The sequence below is a fragment of the Myotis daubentonii genome, chromosome 2 (assembly GCF_963259705.1).
Source record: "Myotis daubentonii chromosome 2, mMyoDau2.1, whole genome shotgun sequence".
Lineage (NCBI taxonomy): Eukaryota > Metazoa > Chordata > Mammalia > Chiroptera > Vespertilionidae > Myotis > Myotis daubentonii.
Genome location: NC_081841.1, coordinates 2,880,839 through 2,900,148, shown reverse-complemented (window position 1 = coordinate 2,900,148; position 19,310 = coordinate 2,880,839). Strand labels below are relative to the sequence as shown.

General features: G+C 61.2%; 1 protein-coding gene across 1 annotated transcript in view; it reads right to left on the bottom strand.

The window, feature by feature from the left end:
- Positions 1-14,370, bottom strand: part of SHISAL1 (shisa like 1) — a 39,387-nt gene extending 25,017 nt beyond the window's left edge. Inside the window, exon 1 of the mRNA XM_059680868.1 lies at positions 13,906-14,370. The gene's annotated coding sequence lies outside the window, so the exon portion shown is untranslated. The remainder of the gene's footprint in view (positions 1-13,905) is intronic.
- Positions 14,371-19,310: the final 4,940 nt, after the last annotated feature.

The following is a 19,310-nucleotide window of genomic DNA, read 5'->3' as shown; positions in this document are numbered from 1 at the left end:
GCCCAGCACCTCAGAGGCCGAGGGGGCCAGTGCATCGGGAGATGAGGCCACTCCTGGCCCCTGGCACCCCACGAGTCATGAGGACCCCCCTAGCTCAGGTGGTGGCGCTCTTAGTGAGGAAGGGCGGGAAGCAGAGCAAAGGAGGAGGGAAGTGACGTGGGGAGGGATGAGCCATTGAGCACCTACTGTGTGCTCACTTCTTGGGCCTGCTTGAGAGGGAGGGGAGGGGGGAAGAGAGTGGCTGGCGAGCTCAGCAGCCAGCCATGACCCTCCCCCCCACCCCTTTGCCTCAGATGCGAAGGCCACCGGAAGCTGGGCGGGAGGGGATGGGAAAGTGCGCTGTGTCCAAGCAGTGGTCACTGGGGCGGGCGGGGCAGGGCAGGCGGGGGAACTGGGAAAGGGCTGGAAGGGAGGACGGGGTGGGGGAGGGAAGCAGACTCAGAGGCTGGTTGCCCGGCTGCCGGGCGCCTGCGGGTTTGAGAAGCCCTGGCTGGGGCGGCGCAGCGGGCAGGCAGCAGGTTCTGGGGGCACCAGCAGGCCTGCGGGTCCTCCTGGTCTCATGGGGGGCTGGGCGCGGAGGAGCAGGGGGAGGGAGCCAGCCGAGTCCTAGCAAACCAGGCACCAGCCCCTAACGGGCGGCCGCTGCTGTGGCGAGAGACTTGTCAGCGGTGATTAAGCGGAGCTGCCTGTAGGCCCATCGGCTTCACACAGGCACCCGGGGCTGCGGAGGCCATGGCGGCACCGCCCGGCCCCACCCTGCGCGGCTCACCCTCCCCAGACCCGGCTCCACTCGGGGGTAACCAGCTCCCACCCACGCTCTGCACCTGGCACCGAAGCCACTGAGTGGGAGGTGAGCCAGCAACTGCCAGAGCCAGGCCGGGCCGGACACACGTCTGAACCGTGCCAGCTGCCCCGCTGGTGGCCACAGGGGCCGCGGTGCCAGACCCGGCCTTCCCGGCGCTCCCGGCGGCCATGGCCGGACAGCAAGGGAAGGGGGGGCAGGAAGTGAGCTTGCAAACCCTCTCTCACCCCCCCAGCTCTCGGGCGCAGACCTGAACACACAACAGCCTCATTCAGCTCATCTCCACCTCCGAGGCCCTGGCACCCCAAATTTGTTGCACCCCTGTCTGAGCTCCTCAGCCACCCTCAGCCCAGGGTCCCCCCCTGGCTTTGCTGCCTCCCTCCGCTGGCCCCGCCCAGGGCCAGTCTCCAAGGAGGAGGGAGGAGTGAGCTGCTGGGTGGGTGAGGGGCGGGCCAGGAGAAGGGGAGACCTGCCACGCACGCCCTTCGGAGGAGCCCCCAGTCCTCAGGCCTGTCCCCAAGTGTGTAGATCAGTGGTTCTCAACCTGTGGGTCGCGACCCCTTTGGGGGTAGAACGACCCTTTCAAAGGGGTCGCCTAAGACCATCGGAAAACACATATATAATCACATATTGTTTTTGTGATTAATCACTATGCTTTAATTATGTTCAAACTGTAACAATGAAATTGGGGGTCCCCACAACATGAGAAACTGGATTACAGGGTCGCGGCGTTAGGAAGGTTGAGAACCGCTGGCGTAGGTGCAGAGGGAAGTCCAGCCCTCAGGCCGAGGTCACTGTCAGTCAGGGGAGAGCCGGGCACTGGGAGGACAAGCCCCTCCTACTTAGGTCCTCCCTGGGCCGACTGTGACCCCTAACCCTGCACATCAGCTTCCTGCTTTTTGAAAATGAACATCGGACAGAAACTGCTACGTTTACAGCAAAGGCTGACATCGAGGTAAACAGTATTTCAGTCTAATGAGTGCGCTGTGGGGAATGCTGGCTCCATTTCCTGGGGAGCGGAGGCAACATTACAGAGCATTCACCACAGAGCCCGGGGGGGGAGGGGCGCACAGAGGGCCACAGCCGGGCTGGACAGAGGGCCGAGTGCAGGCTGGCTGGGGAGCGGACACAGTTGCCCTATGACCCTGGACCTGTGACGGCCTCTCAGGGCCTCTCCCTGTGGTGTGGGGTCCTGACCCAGCCTCACATGGGTGGCGTGGGGATTAGATGAGACAAGCCATGTGAAACCAGGGCGTGCCGGGTGGGTGGTCGGCAGGGTGGGCACACAGGGCGGGCACACAGGGCGGGCACACAGGGCGGGCACACAGGGCTCCCCTTCCTTCCCTCCTCCGCCAGACGCTGAACATGCTTATTTTAAAACAATGAGCATTTGGCTCAGGTCGGGAAAAACAAAACGGAGGAGTTGTGTCAGGAGTGGGCTGGACCGCGCCTAGGAAAGGAGGGGGCGTTCCGTGGGAGGCCCCTCGATGTCTCAGACATACTCCTGGCCCCAGGGACAGGTGTGTAGGGGGACATCCAGTGGGGTGGCGGATCTAGTCCCAATCCCACCTCAGCAACTAGCAGATGTGTGACTGTGAGCAGATCGCTTCATTCAAAGCCTCAGTTTCCTTCCTGCCCCCCCCCCCCCCGCCTGTCTTCCATCCATCATTCAGGCAGGAAACTTTTAATGAACACCTACTACATGCCAGTCCCAACTCTGAACCCTGGGGGCACAAACTAGACAAACATGCTGGTCCTTGGTGTGGAGATGCCCTGGGCTGAAGGAGAGGCCAGGCCTCCATGCCTCCCGCCCCTGTCTGCGTAGGAGGGACCTCGCTCAGGGTGCCGATCCTGTCCACGTCCCCGGCTGAGGCCCCTGCAGACTGATGGCTCCCCAAGGCTGATGCCCCTCTGAGACCCTTGGTTACCAGCCTGGCACTGGGCATGGAGGAGGAGAGGGCAGAGGGTGGAGGACTGAGCGGTTAGGGCTGTAGGGGAGGGGGCGGTGAGAAGGTGAGGGGCCTGGCCCTGGCCTCGGACAGTCTGCAAATAAACTGCCGCTCATCCCTCTTCCCTGCTGTGAGGGAGAGAAAATAGCTTTCACACTACTTTCTTTTTATTTTTTTTTTTCCACTTCACTGCTTCTAAATCGATCCAGAACAGATTGTCCAATTGTTTGAATTTCAGAGAAAATCTCCTAATCTTTCCCGAGTCCTGCCCAGAATCCTGCCGGGCCTTCCCCTCCCCCCGTGGCTCTGCTCTTCGGCCAGGCTCTAGCTGGACACACAGGCTGTCCTGTGCTCGCCCGCTGGCCTGGGGGGCCTGGGGAGCCTGCAGGGGCTCCCGCGGCGGGGGTCTGCACTCCCAGGCATGCCCAGGCCCACTGGCCCCTCCCCGGAAGAGCAGGCTTCGCTGTCCCCCAAAGACCGCACTCCCGGGCACCGTGGCCGCAGGACACCCGCAGGCCGAGTGGAGTTAGGGGCTGCAGCTGCCTTCTTGTCCCACCAGGACAGTGCTCTGCGTGCCGGGCTGAGCCACTCAACCTCAATATCAGGAGGACCAGCGTGACCCCCGTGGGTTACAGCAGCAGGGCCAATGGGGATCATCTCAGGCACCCGCAGGATGGACTGCTTGGGGCTGCCTGGAGCGGCTGGGTCAGGGTCCATCCTGACTCCGTGAGGTGAGGGATTGATTAGTGATGTCTGCTCCAGACACAGTAAAGGCCGGTGGTGGTGCTTATGCCACATGGCTGCTATCCTTGGTCTACAGAGTCAAGTCCAAACTCCTTAACTTCCCTGGGTCCTCAGGGATGGTCCAATGCCGACTGCTATAGCCTCGCCTGCTCAGCTTTCCACAGATGCCCCAGGGCAGCCGTGCCCAAGTCCTGGAAGTCCCCCAGGCTCCTTCCTCTGGGCTCCGTGAGCCTTGTTCCTCTGCCTCAATGTCGCCCCACCCTCCATCCCCTTCGGTGCCGCCTCCTCTGGGAAGGCCTCCGTGATGCTCTTCCCCCTCACCCCAGGCAGAACTGCTCCCCGTCCTCTGTTAGAACCCACACTTGCACAGTCCCTCCCGCGGGACTCACACCCAGGGCAGAGGAGGCAGCTGTGCCCATTCTTCCTGCGGACCGAGAGTTCACCAACGCAGGCCTTTGGGGCCAGAAAGCACACTATTTAAAACTTATAACTTGTTTATTTCTGAAATTCTCTATTTAGTACTTCAGATTCTGGCTGACCGCAGGAACAGACTGCAGAGAGTGAAACTGCAGGTAAGGGGAGACTGCTGTACCTTTACAGGTGACAAAGGCTACTCAAACGCATTATCTTTGCACATCACGGCGGCCCCCAGAGGAAGGCAGCATCGCCCGGGGTTCCGGAGGGAGCCGCGGGTCAGACACACGGAAGGGGAAGCCACAGTCTGACTCAGCTCTGTCAGCTCCAGAACCAAACTGTCCAGGCCAACAGGTGACCTGGGCCCCCAGACTCAGGCCCCCATCTCCAGTCCCCTGAAACGGGGACAGCAAATGTTCCTGCAGAGAAGAGATCGTGTCTGGCTACAAGACTCATTCCTCCTCACTGCTCAGGCCCTAAAGGGAAACCAGTGCCCAGGCTTTTGCCCCTGCCTGCGCTGCCCTGATCTGAGACTTCTGATGTTTCTTCACACCCATCATTCATTCACTCACTCATCTATCTATCCATCCATCTGTCCACCTATCCATCCACCCATCCACCCATACATTCACCCACCCATCCATCCATCCACCCATACACCCACCCATCCACCCATCCACCCACACATTCACCCACCCATCCATCCATCCACCCATCCACCTATCCATCCACCCATCCACCCACTCATCCACCTATCCACCCACCCACCTATCCATCTATCCATCCACCCATCCATCTACTCATATATTCATCCATCCATCCATCCATCCATCCATCCATCCATCCATCCATCCGTCCACCCATCCACCTATCCATCCACCCATCCACCCATACATTCATCCATCCATCCATTCATCCGTCCATCCATCCACCCACCCACCCATCCATTCATCCATCCATCCACCCATCCACCCATACATTCACCCACCCATCCACCCATCTACCCACACATTCACCCACCCACCCATCCATCCACCCATCTACCTATCCATCCACCCATCCACCCACTCATCCACCTATCCACCCACCCACCTATCCATCTATCCATCCACCCATCCATCCACCCATATATTCATCCACCCATCCATCCATCCATCCGTCCACCCATCCACCTATCCATCCACCCATCCCACCCATACATTCATCCATCCATCCATTCATCCGTCCATCCATCCACCCACCCACCCATCCATTCATCCATCCATCCACCCATCCACCTATCCATCCACCCATCCACCCACTCATCCACCTATCCACCCACCCACCTATCCATCTATCCATCCACCCATCCATCCACCCATATATTCATCCACCCATCCATCCATCCATCCATCCGTCCACCCATCCACCTATCCATCCACCCATCCACCCATACATTCATCCATCCATCCATTCATCCGTCCATCCATCCACCCACCCACCCATCCATTCATCCATCCATCCACCCATCCACCCATCCACCCATACATTTACCCACCCATCCATCCATCCACCCATCCACCTATCCATCCACCCATCCACCCACTCATCCACCTATCCACCCACCCACCTATCCATCTATCCATCCACCCATCCACCCATACATTCACCCACCCATCCATCCACCCATATATTCATCCACCCATCCATCCATTCATCCGTCCATCCATCCATCCATCCATCCACCCATCCACCTATCCATCCACCCATCCACCCATACATCCACCCACCCATCCATCCACCCATATATTCATCCACCCATCCATCCATCCATCTGTCCATCCACCCATCCATCCACTCATCCACCTATCCATCCACCCATCCATCCATACATTCATCCATCCATCCATCCACCCACCCACCCATCCATTCATCCACCCATCCATTCATCCACCCATCCATCCATCCATCCACCCATACATTCATCCATCCATCCATCCATCCATCCACCCATCCATCCATCCATTCATCCATCCACCCATCCACCCATACACCCATCTACCCATACACTCATCCATCCATCCATCCATCCATCCATCCATCCATCCATCCATCTGTCCATGCAACCCTTCATTCACAGACAAGTCCAAAGACCTGGGCTGGGTGCTGGCTACAGAGAGCAGCTCACTGCTTCTGGGTGTCCTGAGTGTCAGTCACCCCCTGTAGTGGTGGTGATCATCATAACAGCAACACTTACTTAGCACTTACTATGTGCCAGTCTCTGCACCAAGCACCTCCCTTTAACAACTCATTTAACTCTTGAAAGAACCCTGTGAGGGGGGTGCTATCCCCATTTTTAAGTAAAGAAACTGAGGCTCAGAGAGGTGATGTAACTTGCCCTAGGTAACACAGCTATTACTGGTGGGAGGCTGGGATTTAAACGCTGACAGTCCCTCCAGAACTCGGTGGGAGTAAACAACGGCTCATTGCCAGCGATCCAGGAGCCTGGGACGCTCCACTCCTTGCCTCTGACCCTCACAGCCACCCTTGTAAGTCATTTTAGCATCAGTTATCAACCCTGATTTGCACAGGAGGACACCGAGGCTGAGAGAGTGAAATAAGCAGCCGGGCGCTGGCCACAGGTAGGAGGCGGAGCTGGGTGTGAAGCCAGGCAGCCCGCTGGAGCTGCCTCCTGTCTCACCAGCTCTGCGGTTGCCATGGCGCTGGGCAGGCACCACGCGGTCTAATGGCTCGGCCTGCTTGGTTCATTTCCTCATTCAATCAACAACCACTGTGGTGGAATCCCCGGCTCTGGGGTTCGATGACCAGGCTCGGTTCCTGCCCGGCTGCCTCACTGAGGGGCAGGAGTGATGTTAACTGAGGAAGCGTGATGTTCCCGTCAACAGGGATAGAGCGGCAACACCGCCCTGCGTGCTCACTGAGCACCTTCGGCAAATGGATCCTATCTGGTTCGCACAATAACCCGTTTTGCAAATGGGGAAACTGAGGCTCAGACGTTATGTAACTTCCCAGGGTCTCAGAGTGAGGAGCAAGCAGAGGGAAGCTTTCCCAGGTGGAGCCCTGAGCATGGCCTTGGTGATTCCAGGCTGCTCTCGGGGGATCTGTGCCAGCACCCCGCCTCCAGCTCGGCCCGTTGCCCTGACGATGGGCCTCAGCTCAGAGGTGTAGCTCATTCCCCAAAGCCCTGGCGGTCCCAGGGATCAGATTCCCCACAGTTACGCCCAGATGAGGCCATTCCCGACCTGCTCCCTGGAAAATCAAACAACAAAGACCTTCAGAAGCAAGCCCAGGGGAGGGGGTGCTGGACGGGGCTGAGCAGAAGGCTGACACCGCTGGCCCGGCCCCTGGGACTCAGGGAGGATGCCGGGGCTCCCCCACCCCCATTTCTGGATGCAGAGACGGAAGCTCAGAGCGGGCACCTGAGGAGGAGCGAGGCTCAGGTGGAGGGAGAAAGGGAACGTTGTAGATTTTGGTATCAGTGTCTGTGGTTCTTGGACTTTTTTAGAATTTCCATAGAATGGCTTACCACACTTGCCACCACCCCAAGGCTCAGGGCCTTGGGTTTAGAGCCCTGTCTGGCTGTGACCCTGGTCCCTCACTTTGGGCTCCATTCTCCTAAGAGAGACTTGGAGACCAACCTCGGGATGCTTGAGGGTGCTGGAAGGTAAGGGATGTGAAAGGGCTTTGTAACAAAGGAACCTGCAAACACTGAAATCTGAAGATGCCACGGGGGGCCATGCCTGTCTGAAACCCACTTCAAGACTTTCCTCAGGCTGCTCCTGCTCTTGAAATGTCCACTGCCTCTTCTGCCTGGCACACTCCTATCCACCCTTCAAGATCCAAGCCAGAAGTTACCTCCTCCAGGAAGCCCTCCCTGACCACTCAGTCTGGGTGGGGCCTCACAGAGGTCTGGTTTTCTTGTGTTCCCCTGCCCATAACAAACACACTGCAATGCCCACTCACCCTCCTACCCCCCGGGCAGGGTCCTGTTCTAATCACCTCTTGTCCCCTGGACCCAGCACTGGGGCCGGCCCAGGGTAGGTGCTCCGGAAGTGTGGACGAAAGCTCGATGCAGTCTCAGTGGCTCTGTAAATCGGCTCCAACCACGGCAGGAGGCCAAAGTGAAAGCAGATCACGGTGGATTCTGTGCCCTGCTCCGGGCGCCGGGAAGAGAAGTGCGCACTGGAGTCTGGAAGGAATTCGCCTTTATTTTTAATTTGTGCCAATATCTACGAGAACGGCACTTTATTCTCAGTCCATTATGCGACTCGGGGCTTTGGCGCTTGGGATCTGGCGCAGGAGACAAACTTTCCCAGCCCAGCTTCCCAGTGCACATCTCACAGCCGAGCTGAGCCCGCGCCCCGCGCCCTCCCCCTCCCCCTCCCCTTCCCTCTCCCCCTCCAGGGGCACCTCTCTGGGGCCTGCCAGGGAGGAATAATCAGATTATGCAGATGGGTTTTCAAAGATCACGGTTTGTCTCATTTTCCAGGGAAGTGTGAACCAAAAAAAATGCTACTTTCCCTCCCAGGGCTCCGTTAGAGCTTCCAGAACTGAATTCAGTGTTAAACGGGTGTGATTTGGGAAACCCGTGCATTGTTTCTTAATTTCTGGAAGGCGATTGCGTGCATCTGCGGAGGTGGCTGTGCGTGCGGACAGATGGGCGGCGCGGGGCGTGTGCGCCCGGCACGGGGCGGGGGGCGGGGGGGGGGGCAGGCTGTCGGAACAGACACAGCGGCCGCCCATTCATGTCTGACGTGGGGAGATCTGGGAAGGGAGGCATTTGCATTTCATCTGGCTTCTGCTTTTCCACTTGGATGGCCAGGGCGGGGCGACTCTGAAGCCTGATTTCGGGAGGGAGAGTTTTAGTGCAAATTTCACTGTCCAAGAAGTGTTTGCACCCCTCCCCCCACGCCCGGCAGTCGCCTCAGCGGCCTCCAGACAATCAGTGCCCATCGGGTTGGCATCCTATCTGTGAACATCCTTGGCCTCCCAGGGCGCCCTACTCACTGTGACCTTGAGCAGGGCACAGCTGCTCTGGGCCTCAGTGTCCCCATCTGTAAATGGGCGAGCAGACAAGTTTCAGGCTCCCTCACAGGCCTCACAGCGGCCGCTTCCGGGTCCCCCCCCCCCCATCACAGCACAGCGCACAGGCCTCTCACACGCTGGGGTTCCTATCTTTGACCCCCAACTATAAGCTATGGAGAGTGGGGCTCCCGGGCTGAAAACCCCACTAACCTTCCTCCCACAACTCATGGCCCCGCGTTGCTGAACAGGAAGCCCAGGCCGAGGGCAAGTGCTTTGCCGAGTGGCAAAGTCGGGGTGCTCAGAGAGGGGCCCCCAAGTTCCCAACCTGGTCACAGCCAAGGAGAAGAGGAAGAAGGGGCTGGTCAGAGGCGGGTGCCAAGTCAGTCATCAGCCCAAGTCCTGGTCAGGTCTAGGCGAGGAGCTCCTGGGGGCAGCAGGGGCCACCCAGGGCGAAGGGGTCAGGAATGCATGTGCTGGAGGAACGCAGGAAAGAGGGAGGTGAGGAGGAGACGAGGGGACTTCCTCCCGGCCAGGCCCTGTGCAGGGCGTTTAGGAAACAAGACCCCGCTGTTCTTAGGGGCGAACTGTTGTTCCAGTAACTTCTAGAACAGTGGTTCTCAACCTTCCTAATGCCACGACCCTTTAATACAGTTCCTCATGTTGAGGGGACCCCCAACCATAAAAATTATTTTCGTTGCTACTTCATCACTGTAATTTTGCTACTGTTATGAATCGTCATGTAAATATCTGATATGCAGGATGTATTTTCATTGTTACAAATGGAACATCATTAAAGCACAGTGATTAATCACAAAAACAATATGTAATGGGAAAAGCCTCTCTCAGGGGGCTGGGGCTGGGGTTCTTGGTTCTAAGGTCCGTGCGCATCTTCTGTGTGACTCAGCCAGGGAGGAGCTTAGGCAACAGAGGCTGAGTTAAAAGGGGGAGAACATCCCCAAGAAGAGAGGTGACCCCTTTCATCCGAGTGTAAGACGGGCCACCTGGGCCCGTCCGGAGCTGATACACAGGACAAGACTAGGCTGTGAGACGCAAGATCCTGACCTGCAGTGGCTCACTGCCCTGTGTCTAAGGAGCCACCCCGACCGCCACCAGGCACTGGCCGGGCCCTGGACTGTGTGGTGCAGTGGTTAGGTGTGCCCTAGCTGGGCTACTGCTCACTTCTGTGAGCCTGTTTCCTCATCTGTACGACAGGATCAATAACGGCCAGCTGGCAGGGTCGGCGCGAGGACTGAGATGTGGGCTCTGTGCTTGTTCCACACAGGGCCAGGCACACAGTGGGGCGCCGGGCCTCTACCGTCAAGTGCAATCCTATCGCCACGGCGGTGCGGTCAGGGCAGCCGGCTACCAGATCTGGGTGCACTGGCCACCTCCCTCCCAGAAGCCGCGGACCCAGCCCTGAGGCTATGCCTCCCACAGCCCAGTGGGAAGGGAGGAGGGGCTGGCCAGAGTTCGCTTGTCTTAGAGTTGGAAACAGACTCATCGTGTCCAAACTACCCCTCCCTCTACCACCCACCTATGAGCTCCCACCCAAGCTCCAAGCCTGACCATCCTCCCCACCCCTGCCTCCCCACCCCTGCTGTCTGAGCCCTCACCAGTCGGGGGTGGAACGGTCCAGCTCCCTCGCCATGGCCCTGCTCCAGCTGCACCATCTCCCCCTGCTCTCTGGGCCAGCAGCTCCACCCCACCCCTGCCCCCCTCCCAGCCCCCACCCTCTGCAGGTCCCTCCCTCCCTCCCTCCACCCTGCGGTCTGCATCTTTGCCCAGAGGGTCTCTGTGAGCGCACCTTCTGCCGCCCCCCTTCTTCTGGCGGACACACGCCTGCTTCTGGGCCAGGCGCCCCGCCAACCCCTCCTCAGGCTTTCTGGGGCAGGTGCGCCCACCTGCACCCCCACCACCCAGGCTCCCCGAGGCAGAGCTCCAACCCCACTGACTTGTTGGGAGCCGTGTTCTGAAGAGCTGCCGAGGGCAGAGGTAATGCCCTCAGTGGCTGACTTGGGGGTTTGCTGAGCTGGTGGAAGGGGAGGGAGGGAGGGAGGGAGGGAGGGAGGGAGGGAGGGAGGGAGGGACAGATGGTGGATGACCGAGGGGGCGGCTCTCAGCGGCCTCCTGATGTCCCTGGGGTGGGCTCAGTCCCTTTCTCTCTCACTCATAAAGGTCTGGGCAGCACGGGCCCCGCCCCCACCCCTCCTGTCCTGTCCAGCTGTCCCATGAGCTCCAGGCTGGTGGCCTGAGAGAGTGGGGGTGGGACACACACACCACACACATTCTCGAACATGCATTCACACACACACACACTCACATTCTCTCTCTCACACACACACACATTCACACATACACACTCACATTCTCTCTCACACACACACACACTCACATTCTCTCTCTCACACACACACACTCACATTCACACACATACACTCACATTCTCACACAGACACACACACATTCTCTCTCACACACACACACACTCACATTCACACACACACACTCACATTCTCTCTCTCACACACACACACACATTCACACACACACACTCACATTCTCTCTCACACACACACACACTCACATTCTCTCTCACACACACACACACTCACATTCTCTCTCTCACACACACACACACATTCACACACACACACTCACATTCTCTCTCACACACACACACACTCACATTCTCTCTCTCACACACACACACACATTCACACACACACACTCACATTCTCTCTCACACACACACACACTCACATTCTCTCTCACACACACACACTCACATTCTCTCTCTCACACACACACTCACATTCTCTCTCACACACACACACACACACTCACATTCACACACACACACTCACATTCTCTCTCACATACACACACACTCACACACACACACTCACATTCTCTCTCTCTCACACACACACACACACATTCTCTCTCTCTCTCACACACACACATTCTCACACACACACACACACACACACACACTCACACACACACACAGCTCTAAGCCAAACTGCTTCCCCTCACCTCCCAGGAAGGTGGTCCAATACTTTCCAGATGCCTAAGGCAGAGCCAGGAATTTCGTACAACGGTGACATTAAAGAATCTGGCAGAACCTCCCCCCCCCCACACCCCCCCACCCCACCCCACCCCGTCCCAGGCTCCCGCCTGAGCTGTGAGGGGCAGTGCCCCGGCTGCATGGAACTTTCTGGCACTTCTTACTCCACACTCCACCCCAGCCAGGACGCACAGCAAGCGACCTCCCTGGAGAGGGGATTGCTGTCAGGGAGGTGCCTCGTCCTGAGCTGTCGCATATCCAGGGGACAGTGGGGGTGTACCCCCAATTCTGGGCAACCCTGGCCATCGTGGGGATTGTCCTGGGCTGGCACTGGGACTTGAGGGTTATTCTGATTCAGGTTTTAAGAGCATTTCCTGCCCGGCTGCCGCCCCCGGCCACACTCAGACCGCCTGTCAGGGCGGGAACGAGGGGCCACGCAGAGCTGCCTGGCCCGGGTGTGAGCGGCGCCTGCCGGGCTGGGCGCGCAGCCAGAGTGAGAGTCACAGAACACCATGACCAGGGACCCTGAGACACGCTGGGGTCCAACTCTCCTTCTGAACACGAGGAAACGAGGCCGAGAGCAGCGCGGGCAGCTGTCTGGGGCCACAGGGCCAGCAGCACACAGACCTCTCGGCGCTTCCTTGTGACCTCACGGCCACCTTCTGGCAGGGATGGCGCCCAGGCCACTTCACAGATGGGGAAGCAGAGGCTCAGAGAGGTCACGCTCCCCGCTCAAGGTCACCCAGCCAGGGAGAGGCCTGGAGGCCCCGCTGTGACTCCCGGTGCCGGGCACTGGCTGCTCTTCTCTTCGCATCTCTGTCTGGGCTTCCTGGGCAGGAGCCAGGGCTAAGGCAAAGGATCAGAGGCCGAGGCAGGGCAGGGCAGACACAGAGGCACATTACATAACGCCCCTTCCCCCTTCCCGGCCCCACCGCCCAGGGGTGCCGCCAGGCCACCCACACTGAGAACCTGACTCCAACCCGAGGACACGATGGCCCCAACAACTGGCACTGGCTCTTTCCAAAGACATGACAGTTGGAGGCGCCAGGACGCGCTGGCTTGCCCCTTCCTCTCTTGTTTCCTCTGGCTGAGTAGCAAATACAATACGAATAATGATAATAATAATTAGAATAAATATAACCTGAAGACGCGTGGGGTCTCGTTGCCATGGCAACCGCGGGAGCTAATCAGCTTCCGAGGCCGCTGCCGGCCACCGGGCCCCAGGCACCGGATCAATACCGAGTCGGTCCCTCCCGGGAGGCAGCGGCAGCTCCGCTGGGGTCACGCGGTGGGGGACAGCGAGGGGCGCGCACTTAGAAGAGCCTTCCTGGTCGCCCGCGCCGCGCAGCCGGGACCCCAGATCCGGCCGGGGCTCCAGGGAGGCTCCGGAACCCTGTCAGGCGCGCACGGAGCTCCCGGCGAGCTGCGCTCCCGGACTGGGTCCTCGGACTCCGGTCCTGCCTGGGACGCGGATCCCAGCCCCAGCAGCCGCGTCCTGGCACCCTGCGCCCCAACTGCTCCTCCACCCCGGCGCGTCCTCTCCCAGGGTTCAGCGACCCCGACCTCGTGAGCCCTGGCGCGGATCCCAATGCTTGGGCACCGGCTGCCCCACACGGCCCCTGCCCCCAGGTTCTCCCCTGGGCGTCCCCAGCTCCTTTTCACAGCACCCCGATCTCCAACGCACCGTCCCGGCCTCTCCCCGGGAGCCCACTCCTCCCGCCGGCTGCGGGCGCCCGCACCCCTTCTCCCGAGCCTGGGCGCCGAAGACCCCGCCCCCAACTCGCCGGGACCCTCCTCCGCCAGGAGCTCCGCCCCCCGGCCCCTTTCCCCCAGCGCGGGGACCCCGGCCCGGGCGCACCTTCCCCCCGCGCAGCCCCCGCCCGGCCGCCCGGGGCGCGGCTCACCTCGTGCCCGCCGCCGCTCGCTCCTTGCTCCGCCGCCTGGAGCCGCGCCCGCAGGGCTCAGCCTCCTGCCGGGGCCGGGGCCCCCCACGCCCCCGCGGTGCCGCGGCCGCCGCAACAGTTGTCCGACTCCAGGGGCTGGGGGACGCGGGGGTCCGGGCCGGCGCAGGGAAGGTGCCCGCTCCTAGGCGCGCGGGGCGCGGCGCGGCGCTGGGGTGCGGGCTCGGGCTGGGGCTCCGGCTGGTGGTCCGGCCGCCGCTGGCCGCATGCCCCTTCGCCCGCCCGCGGCTACAGTGCGGCCCGAGCCGCCTGCCCACCCGCCCGCCCCGCGCCCCGCGCCGCGCCCGCCGCTGCCGCGCTCATGCTCGCGGGGCCCTGCGCTCGCCGCCGCCGCCGCCACTTCACTCTTTGCCGCTCGTCGCTCTCTCGCTCGCGCCCTCTCTGCTGCCCCCTCTCCCAGCTCGTGGCTCCCAGCCGGCCGCCCTGCCGCGCGGAGCTCCCCCTCTCCTGAGCCCTCGGCGGCCTCTCTCTCTCTCTCTCTCTCTCTCTCTCTCTCTCTCTCTCTCTCTCTCTCTCTCCTCTTCTCATTTTTCCTTTCGCAATCTCTTTTCTTCCCCTCGCGCGCTCCACCCTGGTGCTTCTCTTAACGTTCCTTTGGCGATCCCTCCCTTCCTCCCTCCCTTCCTCCCTTCCTTCTGTCCATCCCTCCCAGCATCTTTTCCTCCCTGCCCTGTGCCTTTCTTCCACTCCTTCCTTCCTACTTTTCCTTCTCCCCTCCCGCGTTCCTTCCTCTGCTCAGCTCTTCTCTCTCCTTTGTTCCTTTCTTCCTCTCTCCTCCCTTCTCCTCGCCTCTCCCCCCACCTGGCTCTGGTTCTGTCCCCGGGCCGCCGCACACTCACCTGCCTCCCTCTTGGTTGCTCCCCAGCCCTGAGCGAGGCTGGGCTCCAGGCTCTCCCAGCCCCTCCTGCACCTGCGCCAGGAGGGCCCCACCCGCAGTGCCCTGCCCCAGCCCTTAGTGCCAAGCCAGACCTTCCCTGTAGCCAGACCTGCTGGAGGTCAATGCCAGGGGCCAACGTCAGGGTGGGGCTGGGTGTGAGGATCTCATCGGGCAGATCCTCTGTCCACTTGCTAGGAAAAGCCCAGCTTCTCTGACCAGAGCAGAGACTACTGCTTGGGCCCCTCTGCTGTTCCCGCCTCCTTTTCGCCTCTCCTCCCGGCAGCCCCCCCATTTCACCCCTCACCTGCAGGACAAGGCTGTGCTAGACTCTGTGTGTGGCCTCAAGCCAGTGAGCCAACCTCAGTAAGCCTCAGTTTCCCCACCTTCCTCTGTCCCTGACCCACTGACCTCCAGTGGCAACGAAGGTCATGTGGGGGCACCTGGTGGTCTCCTGGAGGACCCCACGGAGGGATCGCCTTTGGGGAGGGGCGGGAGGGGGGGTTGAGTGCTCTGGGGGGCAGGCCAGTTCCCCGCCCCCAGACCCCGGCTCTCACTGCACTGGACCCGCTCCATTTCACCAGGAGCTGGGCTGAGCCCTTTAAATGCTTCGTTGTATTTATTCCTCACCATTTTACAGGTGGGGCAACTGGGGCTCAGAGAGGTTAGGACACCTGCCCTGAGCCACACAGCCAGCGAGGAGCAGAACCAGGACTGCAGCTCAGACCCCGCTGACCTTCAAGCCCAGGCCCCACGCCCGCGACTCACTCCCAGGTGCCAGCGCTTTGCTGGAGCGCCTTCCTCCTCACCAAGACAGCCTTTCAAGGACGGGCCTGTCTCCTTCAAGATCCCAGTGCTGAGGGGCTGGGGTCCAGGCCAGTGGCTGAGGCACCTCACTGGAGGGTGAGGGAGGGAACAGTGCCAGGGTGCCCCCTGCAGGAAGCCTGCGGCTCTGGGATGCCTCCGTCTCCCATCTGCAGCCCAGGAATTCATGCCCCTTCGCTCTCCCGTGGATATGGTTTGAGCAGATGCTTGGGGTCTTTGAGGCTCACACGTGTGCACGCGCGCACGCAGGTGTGTGGTGTATGCATGGGATGGGTGTGCTGTTTGTGTGGTGTGTGTGTGTGTGTGTGTGTGTGTGTGCGCGCGCGTGCCTGTGTGCGCATTCAGGGCGTGTTGAAAACCTCCCCATTGAGGAGAGCCCCCCCACCTCCCTCATCGCTCAGCTGGGCTCCGTGTCCATCCTGGGCTCAGGTGCGGCACTGGACACCCAGAGGTGAGAGCTCAGGCCCGAAGACGCGCACAGCCTGGGCGGGTGACACGTGGGATGTCAGACCTCCGGCAACACCCATTCTCTACAGCTGAAACACAGGCTCCGCTCCTGCGTCCGAGGCCCTGTGCCCGCTCACCCAGCTGCCTTCCCAGCCTCCTCTGCAGCCAGGCGCCCTGAGCTCAGCACACCCCCGTGGGCTCAGCGCGCCTCCATCACGCACCGGCTGTGTGCGGGGCTGGCTGCCCTCGCTGTGCTCCCAGCGCCCCGCACCTCCCCCTGCCCTGCAGTCAGCCCTTCACCTGGACAAAGCTACTTTGCTCCCTGAGCCTCAGTTTCCTCATCCACAAAATGGGGATGATTCCACCCACCTCCAAGCCTCAACGTGAGGATGAATGAGAGGCTGTCGGACAGGAAACTGTCCTGCTGATTATCCTGAAGTAAATGCACGCTGGCACTGAGCAGGTGTTTGATCCGCATCAGTGACCCTTCGGTTCTTCCAGGAGGTCACGGGGTGGGCAGGCGAGAGCGTGGACTTGGGAGCTGGCCAGACCTGGGTTGAACCTCAGCTTGGCCACTCACCAGCCGGGTGACCGGGGGCAAGTTCATGCCCCTCCCAGCCCCTGCGCCCTGGTCTCCTGTGGCTGCTGTAACCATGATCACAAACGTGGCGGCTAAAACCACACGCGGGCAGTGACTTACAGAAACCCCAAAATCCGCCCCACTGGGCTGACGTCGAGGTGTCAGCAGGGCCGCCTCCCCTGGAGGTTCGAGGGGAGAACCCCGGCTCCCGATGGCCGCGGGCACCCTTGACTTGTGGTCACTCCGGCCTTCAAGGGCGGCGCCTTCCAGCCTCTCCGTCCCGTCTGCCAAGGGCGGCGCCTTCCAGCCTCTCCGTCCCGTCTGCACGCGGCCACCTGTCTGTGCAGAGCCCCCGTGGCCCCCTCAGGACACCTGTGGTTCAGTGTGGACACCCCGGTAATCCGGGATAATCTCCCATCTCCAGATCCTTCTCAGCCACACCCGTAACTCCTTCCGTCTCCGGCTGCGCAGGAAGCACCCCGGTACCAGGGACACGACAGGAGGCTACCTTTCGGGTGGGGAGCCTCCTCCATCTCCGCACAGTGCAGCGCGGAGCAGCACGAGGCAGGCGCGGGGAGGGGGGGAGGGACGGGGGCAGGGGTGACAAGCAAGGGCCCTGGCACCATGGATCCTTCAGCAAATATTTGTGGTCTCCAGTCTGGGCGGGGCGGGGCTGGGGGAGGGGGAGTGATGGGCAGAGGGGGAGGGGTGGGAGGAGGGGCAGAGATAAGGGGGGAGAGAGGTGATGGGGTGCAGGTGACCACACAGCCCGCCATGGGAACCGTTACCGGCTCCATCCACGCGCCTTTCTTGCTCCTATTTACTATTCCCTGCCTTCGGGAGGCCTGCTCCCCCGCAATCCATGCTTCTCCCAGCTGGGGGTGGGGCGGCGGGCTGGCGGGAGGGCGGCCTGGCGATGACTCACACTCCTTCTCTCTGGTGGAGAGCAGCCTTTTGAAAGCGCTGGCTGGGGAGGGAGCTAAATTTAAAGCAGGCTTCCCGAGAAGATCACCTGCCACGTCAAAATCACTGCCATTTCATGAGACGTTGGGGGCAGGCGGCACTCTGCCACCGTCCAGGCCCCAGGCTCCTGTGGGCGGGCGGGCGGGAGGGAGGCTCTCAGAGGCTGAGACCCTGGGTGGCATGGGGCAGGGGTCACGACAGCTGGCCGCAGCCTCCTTGTCATCTTCCCCCCTCCCCCACCTTCTTCGGGGAGCCATCCACGCTCCCAGGACCCCTAAGTCCCTTCTTCTCCGTCTTCAAAGTCTTAGGGTTCCAACCCCAAGCCCCCACTTCCCAAATTCAAGACATGAGGAACGGGACTCTGAGAGGTTTGAAACTCCCCAAGACACCCATCGAGGCTGTGGCCAAGCGGGGTGTGGCCGTGCCCCGGCCCACGGGCGGCTGGTCCCTCTGTGGAGGGGGCGGGTGGGTGGTGGGCAAGCCGCTCACCTGTCGGAGCCTGTTTCCTTACCCACCCAACGGGGATGAAGTAGCACCTGCAGCAGCCACTCAACCCCCCTGGTGTACCCCAGGAAAGAGGCCCTGAGCTGGGGAGGGAACCAGGGCCCTGAGGGCGGGAGGAGCCCGCCCCCCAGAGGGTGAGACCGGTCAGGTCCTGGCCACCCTGTTCCCCTCTCGCTCCTGTGCACCCACAGCAAAACCAGAGCCTCCCGGTGGCTGCAGGGCCAGGTCACAGGGCGCCAGGGCAGGCCAGTGGTTAGGGCTCTGGAGCCAGAGCAGTGAGCTTGGTCCCCGCACCCCGCTGTGGCCTGGCGCGTGCTCTCAGCCTGTTCGCTCCTCTGTAAGGCCTGGTCTTACCTGCGCGGAGCCAGGCGCGCAGACGCTCAGGACGGGAAGCCTAGCGGTGGCTGCTGGTTCTTAATCTGCATGGAGGTTTGGGAGACTCGACGCCATGAGCTGGTCGCGGGGCCCCGGAAGCCTCTCCCTGCGCCAGGGCCTCGCGGAGCCGCCTCCTCCCTGCTCCGCCCGCCTCCCTGGGGCCACAGGTAAGAACAGTTCCTGTTCCAGCCCCGCAGGAGCCTGGCAGGACCATCGAAGCGCCTGGCGCTGAGAGGAGACAGGGCTTCCGTCTGCATCCAAAGCGCACAAGCAACCCCGGGCCTTCCCCTCGGTGTCGCCTGAGGCTGCGGTCAGCGGCAGAAGGGCCTTTGCAGGTGCAATGAAGCTGACCTCTCAGCTGACCCTAAGAGAGGTCACCCTACGTGCCTGCCCTCGCCGCACGAGCCCTTTAAAAGCGGAGTTTTCTCCAGGGGGCAGCAGAACAGGGCGTCGGAGAGACCAGGGTGAGGAGGGATTCCCCAGGAGGCAGGCTGGTGCTGAGATGGGGGGGGTCGAAGGTCAGAGCAGCCCCCAACCAACACCCAGGATGGAGTGGGGACCTCAGCCCTGCAACCACCAGGAAGTGCGTGCTGCCAGCACCCCGAAGGGGCCTGGAGAGGCATAGGGCCCAGCGTGGCTGATGCCTGAGAACCTGAGGAGCCCACCCAGCCTCTGACCACAGAGCTGCGAGGGAGGAAATGGCCGCTCTTGGAGCCTGCTGCATTGTTAGGTCGCGATAGAAAAGCCAATGACCGCATGCCAATCACTTACGCTTTTACC